This window comes from Dromaius novaehollandiae, chromosome 1, assembly GCF_036370855.1.
Source record: "Dromaius novaehollandiae isolate bDroNov1 chromosome 1, bDroNov1.hap1, whole genome shotgun sequence".
NCBI classification, from domain to species: Eukaryota; Metazoa; Chordata; class Aves; order Casuariiformes; family Dromaiidae; genus Dromaius; species Dromaius novaehollandiae.
The window spans coordinates 152,851,965-152,872,756 of record NC_088098.1 but is presented as its reverse complement, the minus strand read 5'-3'; the positions used below and the strand labels follow the sequence as shown (position 1 = coordinate 152,872,756).

Sequence of the window (20,792 nt, the reverse complement as noted above, 5' to 3'; positions counted from 1 at the left end):
ATTTTTGAGTTTGAAGCTTTTGGTTTAGCTTTTGATTTTGTAACCAAATACTCTTACTTCTTTCAAAATTCCAAGTCTCATACTGTTCATTTAGTTAGAATATTCTTTGTCGCTTCTGAATTAACGTCCCTGGGGAAAAAGCAGAATAGGCAGAATGCATCAAATCATTCTCTTAGAACTACAAAGAGCTCTGAGACTTTTGCTGTCATTAAAATAAATAAATAATTTTTTAAAAATCACAGCATAAGGGTAAAAAAGCCTAAAAAGTGAATAGTTCAGCGTGGAAGAAAACAATTCTGTTCTAATGGAAACTACCTGACCATGCAGAATTCTTCCCAGAGTTCATTTTGGCCTGGTGCAGGATTGTTTCACTCAGCCTGTGACTGCATGGTTAATTTTTTGGTGGGAGTGCCAGTTTACTCAGCCCTTGCCCTCACGATCCCCGGATGCTTGCTCCCCTTCCCGCTGCATCTTGCAGAGCAGGGACTATCTGTGTTGGACACAGCTGCCTGCTGGTTTGGGGCCTATGGCACAGTGCCCTATAATAGCTCCTTAATAGACAGTGTGACCCACTGGGGGTGAAAAGGTGCATTGCTGTGTTATGCTATGACATTTTTTATTTTATTCAGCCTGATCTAAGAGTCAACTTGCAAACTTCAGCACAAATATGTAGCAGCATGTACCATAGAGAAAGTAATACTTAATGGGGCTCTGTAAAGGCAGCCTTTCATGAAAGTTTTTTTAGAGATGTGTTTATAAATATGACATGGTTTTCTGTTGCTTATGGGGTGTCCTACAGGGATAATGAAAATGAAAAGTATATTTAATAAAATAACCTGGTATTGCCCAGGGTGTTTCTTGCACCTGTACTTCTGGATGGCATCTTGTGCATAAGAATAGCACTCCGATACTTTCAGGAGGGACAGCAGGTGGAGTGGCCTGACATTTCTCCACCCCAAGCAGAAAATGAGATGCTGGATTTCATTTTTTTGATCTCTTTTAAGGCACTAAGCAGAGGCACTTTTAGACATCAATGGGTGCATTAAGTGGACCACCGTTCTGCCCTGGTATGGCAGTTTTTGTGCTCTTACACCTGCATCTTCCTGTAAGATAAGCAGAAGCAGCAGCCTGCAGTTTATACTGCTTTCCAGCACAGTCTCTCATGTCTGGTTCTGGACACCACATGGCCAGTCAACACTGGCACAGACACCTATGGCTTTCCCGCACACAGATACTGTACTGATCAAAAAGTAAGTAAGTTCCTAAGTGCATCTTCACATAGAGGCATTAACTTACTTTATCAGGAAGGGATTTAGTAGTCGTACAGATCTTGGAAAGCACGTGCAACAGATCTTCTCACCTGCATTACTTTGTAAGGGAGCCAGTCAAACAGGCATAGCTATACAGAGTGCTGTGCTGTCTGGGCTGGGATTTAATTTCATTGAACTGTGTCTCCAGCTCTCTGCTTTCTCATTACCTATTTATCATTCCTCTTTTTTCTCTGTATTCTTTTTGATTTTGCCATATATGAATGAAGGTACCCAGTTAAAGACCAATATTTTGGAAGCACCTTCAAACGCAACAAAAAGGAGTGAAAACACAGACAAGAAAATCAACAGCCAGCTAACAAAACATGCATCAAACAGCCTCTGCCAATTCAGTGGCAGCATCCTACTGATATTTTTCTCGCTGCCAGGATGGTTATTTCCCTTGACACCAAAGCCTGCCTCTCTCCCCAGCATTTTAAAGATTAAGCATGCAATACCATCAAGGTAAGGCATATATTGCATTATGTATTGGAAATGAGGAGAAATATTAAGCTGAAAGAAAGACTACAGAGCTGTGTAGTAATTCAGAAATAAAAGATTCATTACTTTAACTCATGCTGAGAGAAGACAATTTATCAAACAGTGAGTAAGACTTCTGCCAGGTGCATGATGAACCACTGCTGATCCAGGCACAAGCCTGGCAACCATGCTCTGTATCAGTTACCAAAGATGGGGCCTGCTTATTCCCAAGATCTTTGTAGGAATTCAAGGTCAGATCACTTTCTTTACTTTTTAAGCCTCATTTTCATGCGTTAAAAGTGTACAGCCCTCAGAGTTACAGAAGAAGAAACTGGATTCTAGTCAGTCTCACCCGTCATCAGTAAAATTCTTGTGCTACATGTGCTTGGCCTGTATTACTAATTAATTGAACTGCTCAGAAAATGATTCAGGTGTTTGTTTATTCCTTAACCTGATGGAAATGCAGACTTTTAAGCAAAACTGAAATACACAGATTTTAGTCCCAAATTTTGATTTGAAATCTGTCATTGTTTTATTTGGAGACCCTAACGTGGCATCCCATGGAATCTGTAATTCAGGTGCTTTGGGCTCCTGTTCTCCTCTACGGGCTGGACTCTGTGCCCAGAGCTACACACGCCGCACCATGGCAGCGTGCCCAATGAGGGCTAATTGGGGAACATGTCATCTGGCTGGGGAGTGTCCTCTACAGAGAAGAATCTGGACATAAGGTACTTACGTGACAACTACCAGCAGGAAGGTGCTTCCAAAATAAAATGTTTCAACTGTGAGCTAAAGCTTTTTAATTCTGAGTCACAGCTCTCCGATTAAAAAGTCTGTAGAAAGCATTTTTTTAAAAATAAAAATGTTGTTTAATCAGAAAGATTCTCTCCCATGTAATTCTGACCTAATCCCCTCCCTGTTTGTTTCACTTGAGTCCCCTCATTCAAAGGCAAGGCCATCAGCCAGGACTGACTGCAGACTCATGGACAAACTCCCAAGAGCCTGGACTGGAAGCAAGCCATTCCCATTTTCTCTTTGGAAATTTTGCCCCATGCCCTGCCGTATTTCCTCTCAACACTTTGTCTCACACAACAGCATTTAGTGCGACATTAGCATCTTCAGCGAGCCCAGATGGTCTTCCTTACAAAACTTCTAAATCTAAAACAGACTGCGAAGTATCATCTAAAGGAATACCTTGGCATCTGACTAAAGAAAAACAGAGGCAGGCAACGATTTTGGTGGACGGCAGAGAAAAGCACATAAGGATGCTCCCACAGCTGGAAGGATGTGGAGAGCTTACACTTTCATCTCAGTCCCTCCTTCAGCTCCTCTTCTTCCCCCGTCTCAGAACAGCCCCTGGGCAGCACTACAGCAATAGTGAGGTGCAAACCACCAAACCACACTATCCCCTCGTCGTCCTCTTTATCCCCTGCTCCTCAGCCAAACCTTTTCTTGGCTGTGCTCCTGGCTTGGGGCCTCCTGCAGTGCTGCGTCCCAGGGGCAGAACACAGCTCCCCAGCCTGCCTCCAGCCGTGTGGCGCTGCCCATGCCGGTGTCACTTTCCAGCACACACGGCCGCCCAAGATCGGGTGGACGTAGCCCCTCACTGCACTCTAGCTGTGCCTTGCGTCGTCCTGCTGCTCTTCCCACCGCACCGAGCTCTGCTGTGGCTCTGCTGTGTGCGAGGGGCAGAAGGGACCGAGAATAGTCTCGCTGCCCCACCAGGAGCACGGCAGAGACTGCAGGGAGGGGGCAGACCTCAGCCTTGTGCCTTCCGTTGCCCAACACCTCCTCGACATCAGCTCCTGACCTGTTCTCCTACACTCCCTTGCTGCGCTCATACCCCCCATCATCATCCCTCGCCCCCACTTCCATGAAATCTCATCAGGCATGATACAGGCGGCTTCAAAATTAAACGGCCTCTGCATCTGGCAGTGCATTAAGGAATTGATTTGCCCTGTTGATTTATTGATAGGTTAACTGGTATTCAGCTAGGATGTGTATTATATTTCAAAACTCCACATGCGCATGTATAGAATGAGAGAAACAAAGAACGAACGAACGGAAGGAAGTCACAGTCAATGGCAATGGCTAGCTTCTTTTTCCTGCCAGCAAACACGTGTTGGCACAATGCTGAATTCTGCCAAAGGTTTCTTTTCTTTTTTCAGCAATCAATACTGACGGAAAAGCCTGAAGTGTTAATATGCTGAAAGCCCCCCTTGCAGAAGACTTAATGATATGTTGGCAACTCAATCATTCTGCATTTGTGTTTCAGCAATGTCAAATGGCAGCAGTTAAGCAGAAACCTGCTGGCAAATTGACAAACAACAGCCATGAAGCAATTAACTGGCAACGCTGGAGAATTTTTCATTACATATCCCAAAGAACAAAAGGAGGGGGAAAAAACTAAACATGCTCATTTCCAATAAATTCTCCCAGTAGAAAGCTTTGCAGAGCACAGGTAGAGTAGGTCTTCAGTTTTGAAAACTTAGGGTAAAGAGAGATTTTGTCAATATGCTTCAAAGCAATGCAGGTTTGGAATATGTGTCAAAGCTTGCCAGCTTCTTCATGTGACACTTAATGAAAAGGCCTGACACTTGCCCGAGTCCAGTGCAGGTGCCTACAAAACATGCTTTTGCTATCTCACACTATTTGCAAGTGAAAATAAAAGCTTCACTGTGCGTGCAACAAGTTTATCTTGAGACAGCAAATAGAGTTTAGATGTTTAAGTTTCTGTATCTCCATACAATTAGGTAGGGTGTACACTGAAGACAGCATCAAAACCCCAAATATAAAACCATCAGATACTGGACAGATTTGCTAGCTCACAATTACACAAGAGAAATGTCCAAGACCAATCCTTAACATAAGTACGTAGCATTATATAAGAATTCAAAAATAAAATACAAAGGGGCAAGGCCTCCAGCTACCAAAAACAGACAGAAATACTGTGACCCAACACCTGAAAAAGAAAGTGTATTGCAGCTCCCTCATGCTTTGCTCAGAACAAGTTTGTGTTCAGGCTCCTAAAACCCAGAAAACCCTGTGAGGCCTTTTAAAGTACAGCTACAACACCTCTCTCTGGACCAGCAGAGCAAAGGTGAGCAGGCTGTCTTTCTATTCTGCAAAAGCCACATTTAATGTTGCAGGGTAATTTCCCTTGCTCCCACTTTCCTTCATGTGGCTCAAGCAGCACAAAGAGGGATGACCTTCGCCCCGAGCTGCGAGGGCTTCCCCTGCCAGCGGCGGAGCCCCAGCGAGACGAAGGTCTGGCGCGACCCGCGGAGCAGGCAGTGCGCAGGCAGCAGCGGGGGCTGCACCGCTCTTCAGCTGCTTTAGGGGGATGAAGAGAGGAAAGAAGCAGGAAAATGCAAAAGATTTCCTGGCAGTTTTAACTCCCCCTTCTCTCCACTTCAGGGGTTTTGGTCATAGTCAAAGCTAGAGGTGAGTGGATGAAATCAAACAGCCTGAGAACCTCCTGCTCTAACAGCCTGGTAAGAGCACTGCTAGTGACAGTAATTTTTTTTTAGAGCATACTTGAGAGTCATCTTAACAAATCAAACTGGCATATTGCTTGCTGCAGTTCTTCAAATTTCTCCATCGCCTCCATACCTCCCAGCCTCCAAATACATTTCCGAAGAGTCTGTTTCTCCCAGTGAATACTCATTTATCTCAGCTGGCCTTCGTGAAGTATCGCCAAGCGTAAACACCCAAACCAAATGAAAAATCTATTAATAGTCACATCCACAGAGAAAGAAAGAAGAAAAGCATGTACATCTGAGCAGCACATTATAATTAAACACAAACCACCACTATAAGGCATAAATAATAATTAGAATACCTATTGTTAATTTTTTGCCTCATTACTCAGAAGCATCACACAAATCTCTCAGTCTACGCAAGCAAGGATTCAGTGGTGACACTGGGGATTGCATTTATGCCTTCCAACTAGTAGGAAGCTCCACATGAGCAGGCTGGGCAACACTTCAGCATATGGTTTCCTGCCATGCGTAACAGCTTCTCACAAATCACATCAGCTGTGCTGGAGAGGACAGGGATTGTACCAACAGGATTTCTGAGGAGGAGACCGGGTGCTTCAGATTATTAGCACCTGGATCTCTGCACTGAAAGCACCCACTTAAATCAGTTGATGGTGACTTAAAGCACCAACATGGACTGCCTGCTCAGTTCCCTTTGGGATAGGAAAGCAGGAGATGACCTGATAGACAGACTGGCAACAGCCTCCATCCAGGTCAGAGCGGACAGTGGCAGTACAATAAGCACCTCAGCTACTTTGGCAATAACAACTCCGACAAGCTTGATAAAGGCCAAAACACGAAGGGTGGCAGGGACTGTGCACTACCCCCTTGTTCCTAGCCGTTGACCCCGCAGATCTGCCCCTGCCTGGGCCACATCTCCCCGGGGCACTAACTGCTGCTAAGGACAGCCACTGTCAATTTAACATCTTTCAGGAGCGATATATTTAACTTGAATCAGTCAGGTGGTGCTTAAAACAGTTCTCTTTTTAGTCAGCGCTACGAAGTAAGAGGCAGCACTTGTGCACACCTACCGTAACAGGTTCAAATTCTGAGACACAAAATGATTTGTCCACGGTAGCACTGAGGCTCTGTGGCTGAGCCCAGAACTGAACTAAATTGCCTAAATCCTAGACCATCACCTTGAACCACAGAAACCACATGTCATCCAGCCGCAGGTCTCTCTAGCAAGCCGGACAGGTCACTTATCCTTTCCTCTGCTTCTGTAAATTGGGGGCACCAAAGCCGGGCAAGACCTTTTATTCTCATTTTACAGATACAGAAAACAAGGTAGCGAAGGCATGGTGAGCAGTGGGAGGGAGGCAGAAAGGAAGAGGAAAGCATTAAGTGATTTTCCCAGGCTCACTGTAAAAGTCCGCAACTGTTGCATGGCCAGATTGTGGCTCATGCTCCTGCTCTCCAGCTCCCCAGATCAAAGACAGGGCAGAACGCATAAAGAAGGGGGCTGATCCGCTGGGGCAGGTTTTAGCCAGCGCAGACACAAAAAGGCAGAGCAGCGCTGGATCTCCAGCGCCGGATCTGCACCCCGCCGAGTCCTGAGTGGCTTCTGCCACAAAGAGGAACTTTCAGGATGAAAGACCACAAATCATCGTTATATCTCAGAGCAAAACCTCTTAAAATGGTTTGTCTTATGTACAACAATTTAAAAGAACTATCTCCCCCTGGGTCACCTGACTTTACAGAGCATGTCTGTGACGCTGCCACATTTGCTTTCACAGAAGGTTAGTAATAGGAAAATTAATCAAAGAGAATCTAATTTTGCCCAGCGTAGCAAATAGAAAAAACAGCAATATGCAATTAGTCAGCTCTGTGTGAACTGTCACTTGAAAAACAGTTTGAGGGTTCAAACATTTAAAAATCAACTTAGAGAGTAAAAGTAGTTAAACTGACAATAGAAACAGCACCATAAAGAATGAAAACTGAATGTAAACCTTTATATACCCTGTAAAATGTCACGCTTATTTATAGTGCCATATAAATAGTAATAAATCACAGTAAAAACAGAACTTCTTAATTAAATGTCTACTGTTTCGCTTAACTAAGGTCTTAGACTTAACTATTAGGCTCTGATCTTGGCTGATGGTGCTGCAGAGCACTGAAGTCCTTGAGACATCCCGCGGACACAGGCAGCCAGCAGACACTGCAGCTGTGCACAGCTCCGACCTGCAGGAGGAGGTGAAATGCTTCTGTAAACCTATTTTAGGGGGGGCTAGAAGTCCTGGGGACCATTATTCGGAGGTGGTCTTTATACACGGAGAGGAAGTGTGCAAACAGTTTAGGAGCCTAGCTCCCATTCTCAGAGGTGACTTTCGCAGGGAGATACCATGGGAAACATGCTAAACCTGCTGAGACAAAACGAAAGCTAGTAGATACGGCATCATTCTAGCACATAGGCTCACCCAAAGAATGGGAAAAAAACAGTGTATTCATCACACTAGAAAAGCAAGGAATGTTTCCAATTTTCTTCAACAATGGGCAAACAGAATACAAACTATTCTTTAAAGAGAACAGCACCTTCAAGGTTATTCTGTAGTTTATATGGCAAACAGGCTCAACTTGTATTTCTCCTTATAAGGTCTATCTTTGATTCAAAAAATGTTTCAAACTTTTGCTTGGCAAATGCACTGATGCCTGCAGCACAACTGAGAAAAACAGCTGGATTTCCACTGCATTGCTTTACCAAATAGGTATGTTTAGGATCCCCTGCTTTACCAAAATAAGAGTTCAGTGTTACAGTGTAACACTGTTTCTCTCAGGAAGAAGTTTAAAAACTTGAATGCAAGAATATCCCATGCAGAGCTATTCCAATTTCACAATCACAACTAAAACAGCTTCACACATCCAGCACCTCTCAGGCCATTTCAGCAAGTCACTCAGGATCTATCAATATATATTCAACATACATTCAAAGACCTCTTTTTCCTAGTAATGCATTGTTTAAAGTGAAGTATTCTCACCCTACATGTACTTCTATTATACAATGTGATTTCCAAGGTCAGGTTAGATTTCTAAGAGCGAATTTGCAAGCATTGCTACATAAAGCATCCATGGGTAACATCAGCCAGCTGTTTCACCATGTCAGCACAACATCTCTCATGTTCTGCAAAACCTGAAACTTTCCAGATTCTGTAGTACTGTCAACACAGTGCTGGCATAGTAGGTCAAATTCTGTTTTCAGTTAAACTGCTATAATCCTGTTAATCTTGATGAAGTGGCATGGATGTATAGCAAATTCCTATACAATTTAGCATTTTATCTTACAATTAATCTCCTCTGAAACAAAGCGAAATGGCTGGCAGCCTCTAGCAAGGAAAAAAATTAGTGATGTTTTATACTCTGGTGATAACCTTTACAAAGTCTAGGTATACTCTGAGAATCTGTCTCTTTCTCATCTTTCAGACAGAAAACAGTCACTGGCTCCTAAGGAAATATTTTCTCTCTAAGGGCTGGGTTTCAGCCTCAGAATTCTGTGCATGGGTCCTTTTGAAACACATGGGTGCTTCATGCACAGATTTCAGAGCAGAAGTTGGTCTAAGAGAAGCCCCAAACAATAGCTGCAAGGACTTTTAAAGCAAATATGGAAAGTGGCTTTATGAGAAACCAGTAGACTAAATACAACTAGACTAACTGCCTTACAAAGGCAAGTGCCACCAAATAAGTCCTGAGTGAGGACTTCAGCGACTGGCATTTGGTTAACACAGAACAAAAAAACCCAAAAACAAAAACAGAAAAATCTTTTGCTATAAATTAAATGGGCAGTCTCACTGCAATGTGCTACTTGAGCCATTCAAAGAGACAGGACAGCAGAGTCAACTACATATATCCTGCCAGCACCACAAATACAGAGACATACTATAAAACTAACAGAAGCTCCCCTGAGACTACAACAAAAGACAAAACAAAACCTTATATTACAGGCACTATAGCAGTTATATATTTAAGGTTGCCTTGTGTTCTCCAATCAAAGTGTGCCTTAAATCCTTTAAATAAACATGAAATCTCACACCGATCACTCCCCTGATGATACCGTTTCAGTTTGGACCACAACTCGCTTTTCCTAGCTCCCTGCCAGAATCCAGCCCTTGCTAGTTTTTTTGTTAATGAAATGAATTAAAAGCCAGCCCGCTGTACAGTTTTTAGAGTCCTAAGTTTTTTTCAGCCTCCTTCACCTTCACAACGGCAGCATTTATAGCCTTGGAATTTTACACAGTTCTTTAAGATGTAGGTCACAACAAGAAAAATGAACATTTTGGAGAAAATACTGAAAGTATTGCATAAAAGCCCATAGCACAGATTTCTGTTCTAACTGTTTTATTTGATCTTTCTTTGTAGAAGTTGACAAAGCATTACATTTTCCAGTGGTGCCTTTTTAACTTTGCCACCCAGCCTGATATGTTAGGTCTGCTTTCCAGCCTTTCCACGTCTTACTTCTTGGCTCCTTGCCTTGTGACTCAACTGTTTCCTTAGCAGCAACCCGCCCCGGCAGAGTCCCACCTCCCGCCCCAGAGGACTTCATGGGCCAGTTCTGCTAAAACTCCTCAGAGCTCGATTTCCCTCCAACAGATACCAGGCAGCTCATCTCTCAAAGACACCCGTCGCAAACCTTGCTTTGCCAGGCATTTTTCATTGCAACTTTTCCCCCGTCTCAGGTGGAGAGCAGGGAGGGGAGAGGGGTAAGGAAGGACCTGGAGATGAAGCTGCCCAGAAAAATGGAGCAGGCAGCTGCGGTACAGAAGATCTTTACTGTCTGGCAGAGCTCCCACAGCTCAACAGAGGGAGCCCCACTCCGACGAATCTTACCAGGATTATTACGGGTGGAGAAGAGATTTTATTTTCTTGAATAAATGAAGGCACACCAGGAAAATCTTGCTCCTCTCTTCCATCTTCCCTTCACATAAACGTTAACTTAAATGTTGCTCAAAAGCTTCTCCTATCATTTCAACCACAGAAAATCAAGAAAATCAGCAGCTCAGACATCTCAAGCCACCTCATCAGCCTCAGTTCACAGGCTCCAGCGCCCAAACAGATTTTAACAGCAAAAGTGAGTCTGTTGGCAGAAAAATGCAAAACAAACCCCCAAATATATAAAAACAGGACAAAAAATCTTTATCTTGCTGAAGTGAAATAGGCTTGCTCAAACACTGCTTTAGGATCATTCTTCTATACTTGAAACCTGCATTTGCCGAGGAGCGAAAGAGTCTCTGAGGGTGCCAAAGTATTGCAAGGTTTGTAGAGTTAAACAGCGATGGTTTTATGGGGGAGCAACCAGGGCAACTGCCCGGGTTTCCCAGTAGTAAAGGAGAGGCAGTAGGAGAAGAGAAATGAAGATCCTCTGAGGTGAGAGCGGGATGAAAAAGGGCCCGCACTGAGAGTCTGCTTGTGTTGCTTTCAGTCTAACATCAATGATGGCCGGGAGGCTTGTAAACTGAGACAGGTGAATATGGTGCCATGATGACAAGGCAGCCTTAGTTCAGTTGAAATTCCTATTTAAACCCCAAACAGTTATGCAAAAGATAGTGTACGATTTCCTCACACTGCTTTTATTGCATGCTTTATGATAAATAAAGGGCACTACATTCTGCACTATAAAATTGAAAATATATCTTCTGCTTTCCTCTTGTCCGAAGTTTTCACAAGGCAGCTCTAAAAAACATAGTCTATGAGAACTTTCTGAAGCAGTATTAACAGTTTCATAAGCACTATATTAACTGAACAGTGCCTTCACTGAACTGACAGGGCATTTGACAAATACACCACAGACTGCATACACAGTGGAGCTAAATAACATGTTTACTCTGTAGCTCAGTTGTAAACTTCAATAGGTGGATAAATTCCCATGTCACTAGAGAATATTTACAAATGAATCTTATTTATCAGCTGTGTGCTCCTACCAGCAGCCCATACAAATCCAGTTATACAAAACCAGCTACTATTCTTTTTTCACATTTACATGAAATAGCAAAGGTGATTTTTGCACCGGGACAGACTTTATAGCTAGTAAGAAGAAACCGCATTAGCGATGCTAATGCTGAAATATTCTTGGCTCAAAACGGCAGTGTGAGAGCAGTTAGCTCATCCACATCTGCGTCATAGGAGCAGCCTCATTGTCCCTCCACTGTTTGGGAATTTCTCAAGTGAGACCACATCAGAGCTCTCCGTGCTCTTGTCATCTGAAAAAATGAACAAGTCAACCTGCTCGCCAGGAATTTAAGAGAGATTGTTTTCTCCCTGTTTGCCATGATTAGTAGTATTAAAATATCCAGTATACATTAAAAATGGAAAATACGCATTCTCTAAGTCACAGAGTTTCAGCTCTGTTTATCAAAAGTGCCACTGCTGTTGTTGCTACTTCTCCCAAATAGCACCTTATTTTTCGGGCTGCTGCCCCTCGCCCTGCCCAGCCTGCGCCCTGCCTCCCCGCACGGCGCGCTTGCAGCACCTGCCTCTTCTGCCTGTGCCGCCAGATCCCTCACACAGAAATGACTCATTAGCTACCAGTTACTGACACGCACTCGCTTCACAAAGGCGATTAAGAATCACTTTCAAGCCTAAATCCCGCTGACAGTACAGATTGGCACCTTCTCGTACGCGCACGTTAGGCAGCCTGCTGCCAGAAGGTCTTTAATCAGCTCCGGCTTTGATAAGTGCTCAGCAGCTCGAGGAAGCAGCACACTGCATCGCTGACCCGCACCTCCGACCCTCCCAGAGTCCCGCCGAGGGCAAAGAGCACCTCGCACCCTCACATGTCTCATCATCGCCTCCTTGGCAGCCGGAAAGGCTCCCTGCCGAGGAAGGCGCCCATTAGGAACGGTTCGGCTTTTCCCCAAGCTGGAACAAACCCTCTCGTGTTTTGATGTTAGAAAGCAACAGTGGTTAGAGCAGACAAGGAAAATATCAAGGAAGATACAAGCCTTCAGAATGCAAATCACGCTTTTATGTCCTTCCCCTGAATCCCCTTAGGGGAGAGGAAAGTTGATTATCTACAGAATATGGGTCAAAGTTATACCTTAAGGATCTTTTATCGCTTTGAGCGCTGCTGACATATTATGGGGCTCCTTGGTGGCTTTTCAGGTTAATACTTGCAAAGTGCTGTCCCTACGCATAATAATAATAATAACGATAATAAAAAAATTCATTTCCTGCACCCATTCCCAGGAGTTTCTCTCACGCTGAATTTAATTGATACTTTCTCCTGCACTCTGCTGAATGATTAAAATGAATGCTACACATGTTTGGAAGTGCCTTGGATTTCGAACTCTGCATGGTTTCTAATTAAAGGGACACACACAGATTGCTTGCGCTACATTTCACTCCTCTCTATGACTGTTATTATTACATGCATTTCAGCAGCAGTCAAAAGAATCTCCTCCACCTCGCATAATAGGATCTGGGTTTAGACTGGATAATCACCAGTGGTTGATCTGGGTGAAAAATGTCTTTAGAAAAGGGGGAAAAAAGGCCTGGGATGTAACTAGTCCTCTCACATAGACACCGACATTAATGACCTAAGTGCCTGAACTTCTGGATCATCTGGAGTACATACTACCCAATACCAAGCACTGGTGCTAATAAAGTACAGCAGAACACAAAGACCCAGATGATCAACAACAAAAAAGCAGAAGCGGGGTGTCCATAATCTGCAAGGATGTATATGAGTGATTAAGTAGCAGCACAACTGTCTGGGAGTTATGCAGGTCTCTGTTCCTACAGCCAGCTCACTTGATTTTAGGACTGACTCTCTCCTCCAGGGTGAAGTTCATCAAAGGACTTGTTACCTTCTCAATCATATGTCTGAGTATCCTGACATATTATTCACATATCTGACATATTCCTCTGTCGCCTGTGGTCTGTGTTTCCACACAGCATGGCCAAAGCTGGAGACATCCTCGGGTCCAGTGCTTTCTCGAGCCACAGTGCTGCTTGTGCCATGCTGCAGGTGGGCTCTAGTGCTCACTGGTGGGGTCCTGAGTGGGGACATGGGAGAAATCACACAGCCCGGCATACACAAAGATGCTGTCAAGCCTTCCCTTCACCCTGTGGTCCAGATGAAGCCTGTGTGGCTAGAGAGGGCATTTATCTGGGGGCATCTGAAGGAGGAAAGGGCAGGAGTGGGTGAGTCTCAGCTCTATTCCTCCCACCCACCCCTACTGGCCATCTCCCTCCTTCCCAGCTGCCTGACTCAGCTCATCTTGGTGGTGAAAATTTCATTCCTGGGCATAACTGCCTGACTTCAGGTAGAAGCTTGTGAGATATTGCTCAGCTTTACCCTCAGAAATGTCATGACCCAAATGCCCTGGGGAAGCAACCAGCATTGAAATCTTGCCCCAGTTGCACCTTTGCATCATCAGCACCTGCATCTGACATCAACAAAGCTGCACAAGGAGACTAATGCCCCTATTTTTCTGTAAGAAAAAATGAGGCTGTGAAGATAAAGGGGGAAAGTATTTCACATATATTTGCTATGAATATAAAGCTAGCTCATAAACCCTGTCTTGCAAAGCTGTACAGTAATTTTGGAAACTGCAGCTACTCTTCACTAGATGCAATGACCTTCGCATTTTCCAGGGCCTGCTTCCAACTTTGCTTGCATGAATGTAAATAAATCAAGAGCTCCCCACTGACCATAATGAAAGTATTCCTGATTGTCACTGCTGTGATATCACAGTCAAGTTCTATGGCTAGTGACACCAGGGGAAATCCTATGATCCTGATTGATAGTGATCCAATATTGCATTGCGTGCATTTTTTTTACCACTGAATAACTTCTAAAATATGGGATGCATTTGCTTTTCGAATGTCTTGTAAAATGCTACATGCTATACATAATTCAAAACAGTATTAACAGGACGCCTGGGTATTTCTTTTTCAGATTTAAGAAGCTAACTGTCTAATTTGGTGGAATAAACTTTTTACTGAAATAGTTTTCACCGCTGATAAATAAATTCCTTATAATTAGATACACTGTGCATTCCCAATAGAAAAAGAGTTAACAACAAAGCAGAATAGTACTGGTGTATACATTTTTATTATTTCTTCATCTTCTGTATGATTCTGAATCCCTTCAGAATAGAATTGAATTCCTGTGCTTCTATCCTGGACTAATGCTATAATCACTAGGATATTGTATAAAAGAAGAGCACGGGCTTCTCCTCTAGCCATGTTATAGAATTGAAGAGTATTTTACTTTTTGAAGACAGATTTTAAGCACCTAACTTCAGGAAAGGGATTAAGTCGTATATCTCAAAAGGAAGAAGATACTTCAGGCCCTGAGAGGGTTAGAAGTAAGACATACTCCTGTCCTCAAAGCTTCTCTAGAAGCTAATTCAGCATACTGGTTTTAGCTGTCTGCTCCTTCAATGGGCTAACACCTCAGGATCCCAGCCTGCAGTGTGGCTAACTCTTTCACTCTGTAATAAGCTTAGGTGACCATTTAGGACAGTGGATTCTGGTATGGGAGCCAGACACCTGCAAAACAGGCATGACAACACTGAGTTTCTGGGGTTAAGTATGGAGTTAAGTATTGCTCTAAAAAAATACAAATGTACTGTGAAAAAGACTACATCCTGAATTTCCATGGCATCAAAACCAATTAAGCTTTGTTTCCATGCTCATTATGTCTAATTATGCCATCAGAATGCCTCTAAAACCTATTCTTAGTTACATGTGTCATGTGACCTCAGCATATTTCTCAAGAATAAAGGTTTGCCTGCACATTTTGTGAAACAGCAGTAAGCAATCAGAGCAATGTGGTCAAGTGGCCTCTGTTGGAGCCATCCTCCTTTGTGTAAATGCTGAAGGAACTGCAACCTCCCCCCGGCCCCAGTTCTCTCTACTGGCAATTGCTCAGAGGTGGGAAGTAGAGGAAAGGACTTGAGAAAGGACAGACCTGAGGTCTGGTTTTATGGTAGGAGTGAGCCCATCTTCAGGCAATCTTTGCTGGTTAACTTATCTGCTGGTTTAGCTTCCCAAGCAGACTCACTAGGTTGTGAGACAAGCACAATGTGCCAGTGTGAGGAAGGCACCAGGAGCGCACACCTGATGGGAGGGCTCAGATGGGGACCCGAACCTCCCTTTTCAGAGGCGGACCCCAGAGGGGCTGTATTGGCCCAGCCTGACTCTAAAACTACAGCTTCAGTATGACAGTAAGTCATAGCTCCAAGCCTAAGAATGAGCTCTGGATTCCTAGCTTGATCAGATGGGAATTACTTTGCTGAATTTCAAATGAAGGGAATTTAATTTCCATATTATCCCAGTCCTTTCTTTTCGCCACCTTGTCCCTCTGCCTGCCAGAATCTCAACTAAGGAATTGTCCACATCCTGGTTTGAAGGTTTCAGTGGAACCAGAAATCAAAATAATATGTCTGTGCTCAGAAATTTTACCTAAGTCCATCAAAGCACAACAACAACTCAGCTGTAATTCCTTAACAGTACAGGCTGGAACAAACCAACTATGAGCAAATCGAGAATCTGGGGAGATAAGAGAAAAATCAAGAAATGTTGGACAGATACTCTTTAAGACCACTGGCCTCCCTCTAGATCACTCAGTCTAGTCCTGTGCAATCACAAGAAGCTTTGCTGTTTATTCCACATGCTCCAGTTCACCACAGGCAACAAAGTACTTGCCAAAACTTCCCAGGCTTAACACCACGTAGGAATGACCAGAAGCTGTAACTCTCACGTGGTCAAGGAAGAGAGCAGGAATGAGCAGAAACATTGCCAGTGTCCCGCTCCTCAGAAAAGGAGTTGCAAAGCACAGCTTGGTAAGAGGGTTTGCTTACCAGGTGAGTTAGGTAGGCAGGCCATGTCTGGCTACCGACAAAGATTTAAAAAAATCGCCAAAGTGCTCTGTAACCTGAGTCAAGGAGAAAGTTTCTGTCTGACCACAGATCTACACACTGATGTAACCTGGAGCACATGGGGAAGTCGCACCAACCAGACACTTGGTACAGCTGTGAGTCCCAGTGCACCCTGACCTGCGTCCTGACTCTAGATGTGGCCAACACCAAAACCTTACAAGAAGACCAAGTCCCCACCAAAGCTGAATGACGTACCGAGACAGAGAAAAGAAATCCCATCAGCTTTTTCAGAAAAGCTGCAAAAGTCCCACAGCATGAGATTAAGACAATGCAAATACAATGCAAACAGTGTAACAGCCACTTTAAAAACCCCTTGGGAACACCAATGTAACAAATACCTAGGGATTCATACTTCCACAGCTCTTAACATGTTGTTACCCCTGCAAAAACCTGATAATTATAAAAAATCCCCAGATATATGGGAGGGTTGTTCAGCAGTTGTTCAGCTAGTGAGATCCTGTAGCTACCAGATCAGTCTCTTCTCACACAGCCAGGAAAAGGAAATGACATGCTCAATAGTTGAAAAATGCAAATTTTCCTTTTCCTCAATGAAAAAAAAAAGGAGAGGTAAATCAAACCCAGTTCCAAACACTGTCCCAAGAACATGACACTTGCCCTCAGTTCCATTTCCACTATAACTGTTGTTAGGTATTTTAACAGGAAAAGTGCACAGAAACAGAAAGTTTGCACACTTGCTACCAGACAACTTAATTTCAGTAGATCTTAAAAAGTGCTGATGATAGTGGAAAGGTCCTGCAGACTAAACTCTAGAAAACAATCTGTGTTAATGATGTCCAGAGAAAGCCTCAGGGCATACTGCTTAAAGGAGATCAAGTCCATTTTACCCTTGAGCAGATATTACACGAGAAGGCAACAGCAGCTTAAGATGTTCATTTCCATGTTTGCTAGTATTGACCTTGTTCAGGCAAATTATCAATCTCCGCATCTCCTCCGAACTCCCATAATTATGTGTGCACATGCATTCACACACAATGTCTGATATGCACACATTATCTACATAAATTAAAACAACTTGCATTTGTACACTAAGCAGCTGGTCTCAAGTTTACTCCAGAATAAAAAAAGGTCCAAAAAACATATATGCAGCTGGGATTGTTTATGAGAGAAAAATGTGGTATCTTTATAGCCAACAGCATATGTATTCGGTTCGCAGATCTACAAATATTGGATTCATTGCCAAAATCATTGTTAAGCAAACTGGCTGACTCTCTGCATTTTCCTGATGAACCAGAAGGAACCTGCTGATGAGCGGGAGACAAAGTAGAGTATTTTGCGAAATTTTCAGATCACGCATTTATGCTGTGCACAATGCAGTGGAATCTACCTAGTTCCAGAGGAGCTGGTTGTGCCCATGCAGCACGGCGCGTTTCTGGCCAGGGGTACGAGTTTGGATCCTAGGGATCCTAGTAGTGACAAGCCCAGCTGGTGTAGCTATATTGCTTAGGGATCCAAAACTAGCCTATCTGGAGCAAGCTCAGGTATATCTGCGCAGAGCTGCAGTGAATGCCATATACTCACCTGAAAGCATCTACAAATGGCACTGGAAATGACATCCCATTTTCAAAGCAATCTAGTGGCCTGCTAAATGGATAAAGATAACACACACAACAGTCTCTTCCTCTGTAACACTTAACCAGAAACACTATAATGCTTAGTTAGCAAGATAACAGATAAATAATAATAAAAAATTACTCTTCATTTATGTCTTTATTCCAAACATTAACAAAAGCTAACCTCCCCTCTTCTTATTTCAGATAATGGAATCTCTGTAATGAGAATCATTTTTAATAGACCTTTTCTGTGTTTTTACTTAGGGCATATTTTTACCCACTGCATGGAGCTGACTTTGCACATATTCATTCTGCTATTTTAGCACTAGGAGACTAGGTTAACACACCAGTCATTCACTCCTGGAGATCTGGACTCAGTTCCTGGCCTACATGACAAGTGATAATGAGTTTGGTTATTGAATCTCCAGGGGATATTTGTTCACATTACTAAGCAACCGCATAATTTGGCAAGATGTGTTAAGTATGTGCTAAGGACAAGACCAGGGGCCAATTGCTCAAATGACTGACACTATGTAGCCTCATTCAATTCACTACACCAAACTCCTCCTTTGTGTAATTGTGCTGGAAATGACAACTATACAGGTTCTGCAACACTTCTTGTTGCAAACAGAAACAGGCCAGGGTACAGCAGTTCAGGTACGAGCTGCTTCTGCAGATGCATATGGAAACAGGACCTATGTCCCTAACACCAAACTTAACACATAATTCAAGGTTACTTCAATCAGCTGTGCAGCTTTTTTCCAGCCCTTGTGGCATCACAAACCCAAGCAATAAAAAAATACAATGCAAGCTGAAAAAATCTTAAGACTTAAAAAATAATTACATAGCGCTTTTTTTTTTTTTTTCCCCCCCCCTTTGGCACGCAACTCTTCAGGGTTTGCATCTTAAAGCTTTTCTCTGCAACCACAATGTTTAAAAAGTTTAATTTAAACAAAATGAGAAGAGAAATTCTTACACAATCACAAAAGTCCATAAAACAGTACATCAGCCATTGCAAATACTGGTAACCCTGCAGTATCTTGTTAGCTAAGCATTTTAGCATTTCAGGCTTGAGCTTCCTTAACATGGGCATATTGCTTCTGCAATGAATGTGGCTAAAGTAGTCACTTATCCTAAGGCTGCACATTAAATGTCTTTGTGCAGGGCCCATCTTACTACTTAGTTACCTAGAAGCTAAAGCAATGACCCCCAAATTGGGATGCTGCATTTCGAATCCCTTCTCAGCCTGATCAGGTTCAGACTCGACTTGCCTCTCTCTCCTTCCCGGGCAGTGAGCTACAGAGCAGTTAGAGGAAGGGAACACTCATCCTTCCTGTTGAAATGTGATGGCTGTGAGGCCAAGCACACATGATTCACGAGGCCAAAGAACACACACGAGAGAGGAAGAATGACTCTACAGCCTAGTGGGATGAACCACTGTGGAGGTCAAGCGAGGTGGGAGAGGAAATCTGTGTTCCTCTCCCTTCTAAGGGATGCTTCTGTTTTCCACAGTAAACAGAGACTGGATAAAAAAAGCAGAAAAGATGTAGGCATCAGAACCAAGCTGTACTAGCAAAATGCTCTACAGACTCAAAATACTTCCAGGTGATCCTCTTTTGACCCTAATAATCTTGCAGTCTAGCTGACTGTGGCCCAGCTTCAACAGGAGGAGCACGTAAGCTTTTACATGTATCATCCAACCAGGTGGCATGACACGTCTACTGGGCGAGTGGGTTGGGTCTCTCAAGGTAAATAACTGCTGTGCTATTACTAAAAAGGCTGGCAACCTCCTTCACTTGGGCCTTCGGATAACAGCCAGGGTGGCTCTCTTTCAGATGTGTGCTCTAAGCACACCTGAGGAGCAGACCCCTCACAAGTTTTGGGAAGAGAAAGGCAGACTTTGCCTTGTCTCTGCATCACAGTGACACATGCGTTGGTGCTACATGCCCTGTCTGCATGCATATTGCTGCATCTATGGACTTTGGAAACCTCCAGGCCATAAAGGGAAGTGCAGGGAGATTTAGATACTTGAGGAACAAAGGTGTTCCTTGGGATCACTTTCTAGGACTTTGGTGTCTATGTCTTAACTTTAGGCATGGGAAAGAAAGCACTCTGGGCTCTACCCTTCATACCCTGTAGCCCTATGGCTCCGTGACTATGGGCCCTTGCTATGCATTAAGATTCGAAAGGGGTTAAAACTTCCGGCATGTGGGAGATCTAGATGCCACATCATCCCACAGTCACAAGACAAAAGTCAGAATTCATTGACAAGTTCTCCAGGAATTAAGGTTCAACACCTGGCAGGCTTAAGCCCATAATAGAAAAAAACACTAGTAAGCCTGCTCCCATTCCAACAGGAACAATGCTCATTGTGGGGGTGGCTGGTAGCTGAATAAATCTGGAATGACTACAAATCAGGATATGACTTGTCAGCCAACTCCAATTCTTTTTTTGGCACACAAGCCTCTTGGGGCGGATAGTGGCAGGAATGAGGTATTTATGTCTGATCATTTGGGAATTTTATGAATAAAAAGATAAAGTTCGCTTGCTGTGAATCACAGAAAATCAGAAAACTCTCCCTGCACCAACCAAGAAAGTGTATGAATAAAACTTCATTGAAGAGAATCCATGGTAGAGAGCGATGTTACTCCTAAATAAAAGCCAGTAAGCTTACGTTCACTATGAGTTGAGACACAAGCTGACAACCAAAAAGCTCCCATCTACATTGGAAATAATGCTATGGCACAGGTCCAATTTTCACTGAAGGTTTGGAAAGAGATGGTGTCTGAGACATGAAGGGAAGGTGACATGCACGTGTCACCTTCATTTCATTTCACAAGCTACAGTATTCAGCAGATTCACTGTGTACATTTCAGTATGACAGCAACCGGGCAGAACAGAGTCCCATTCCTTCCCATATAGCTTCTGCATTTCAGTTGTGTCTACCTCTGCAGCACACCCAGCTACAACAGTAACAGTAACTTTAAGGCCAGCACTGTTGGAGAGAAAGAATGTTACAGC

At 43.5% G+C, this 20,792-nt stretch overlaps 1 protein-coding gene across 2 annotated transcripts in view; it reads right to left on the bottom strand.

Moving 5' to 3' along the window:
- SH3RF3 (SH3 domain containing ring finger 3) overlaps positions 1-20,792 on the bottom strand; it is a 260,428-nt gene that overhangs the window by 95,546 nt on the left and 144,090 nt on the right. The window lies entirely within an intron of this gene.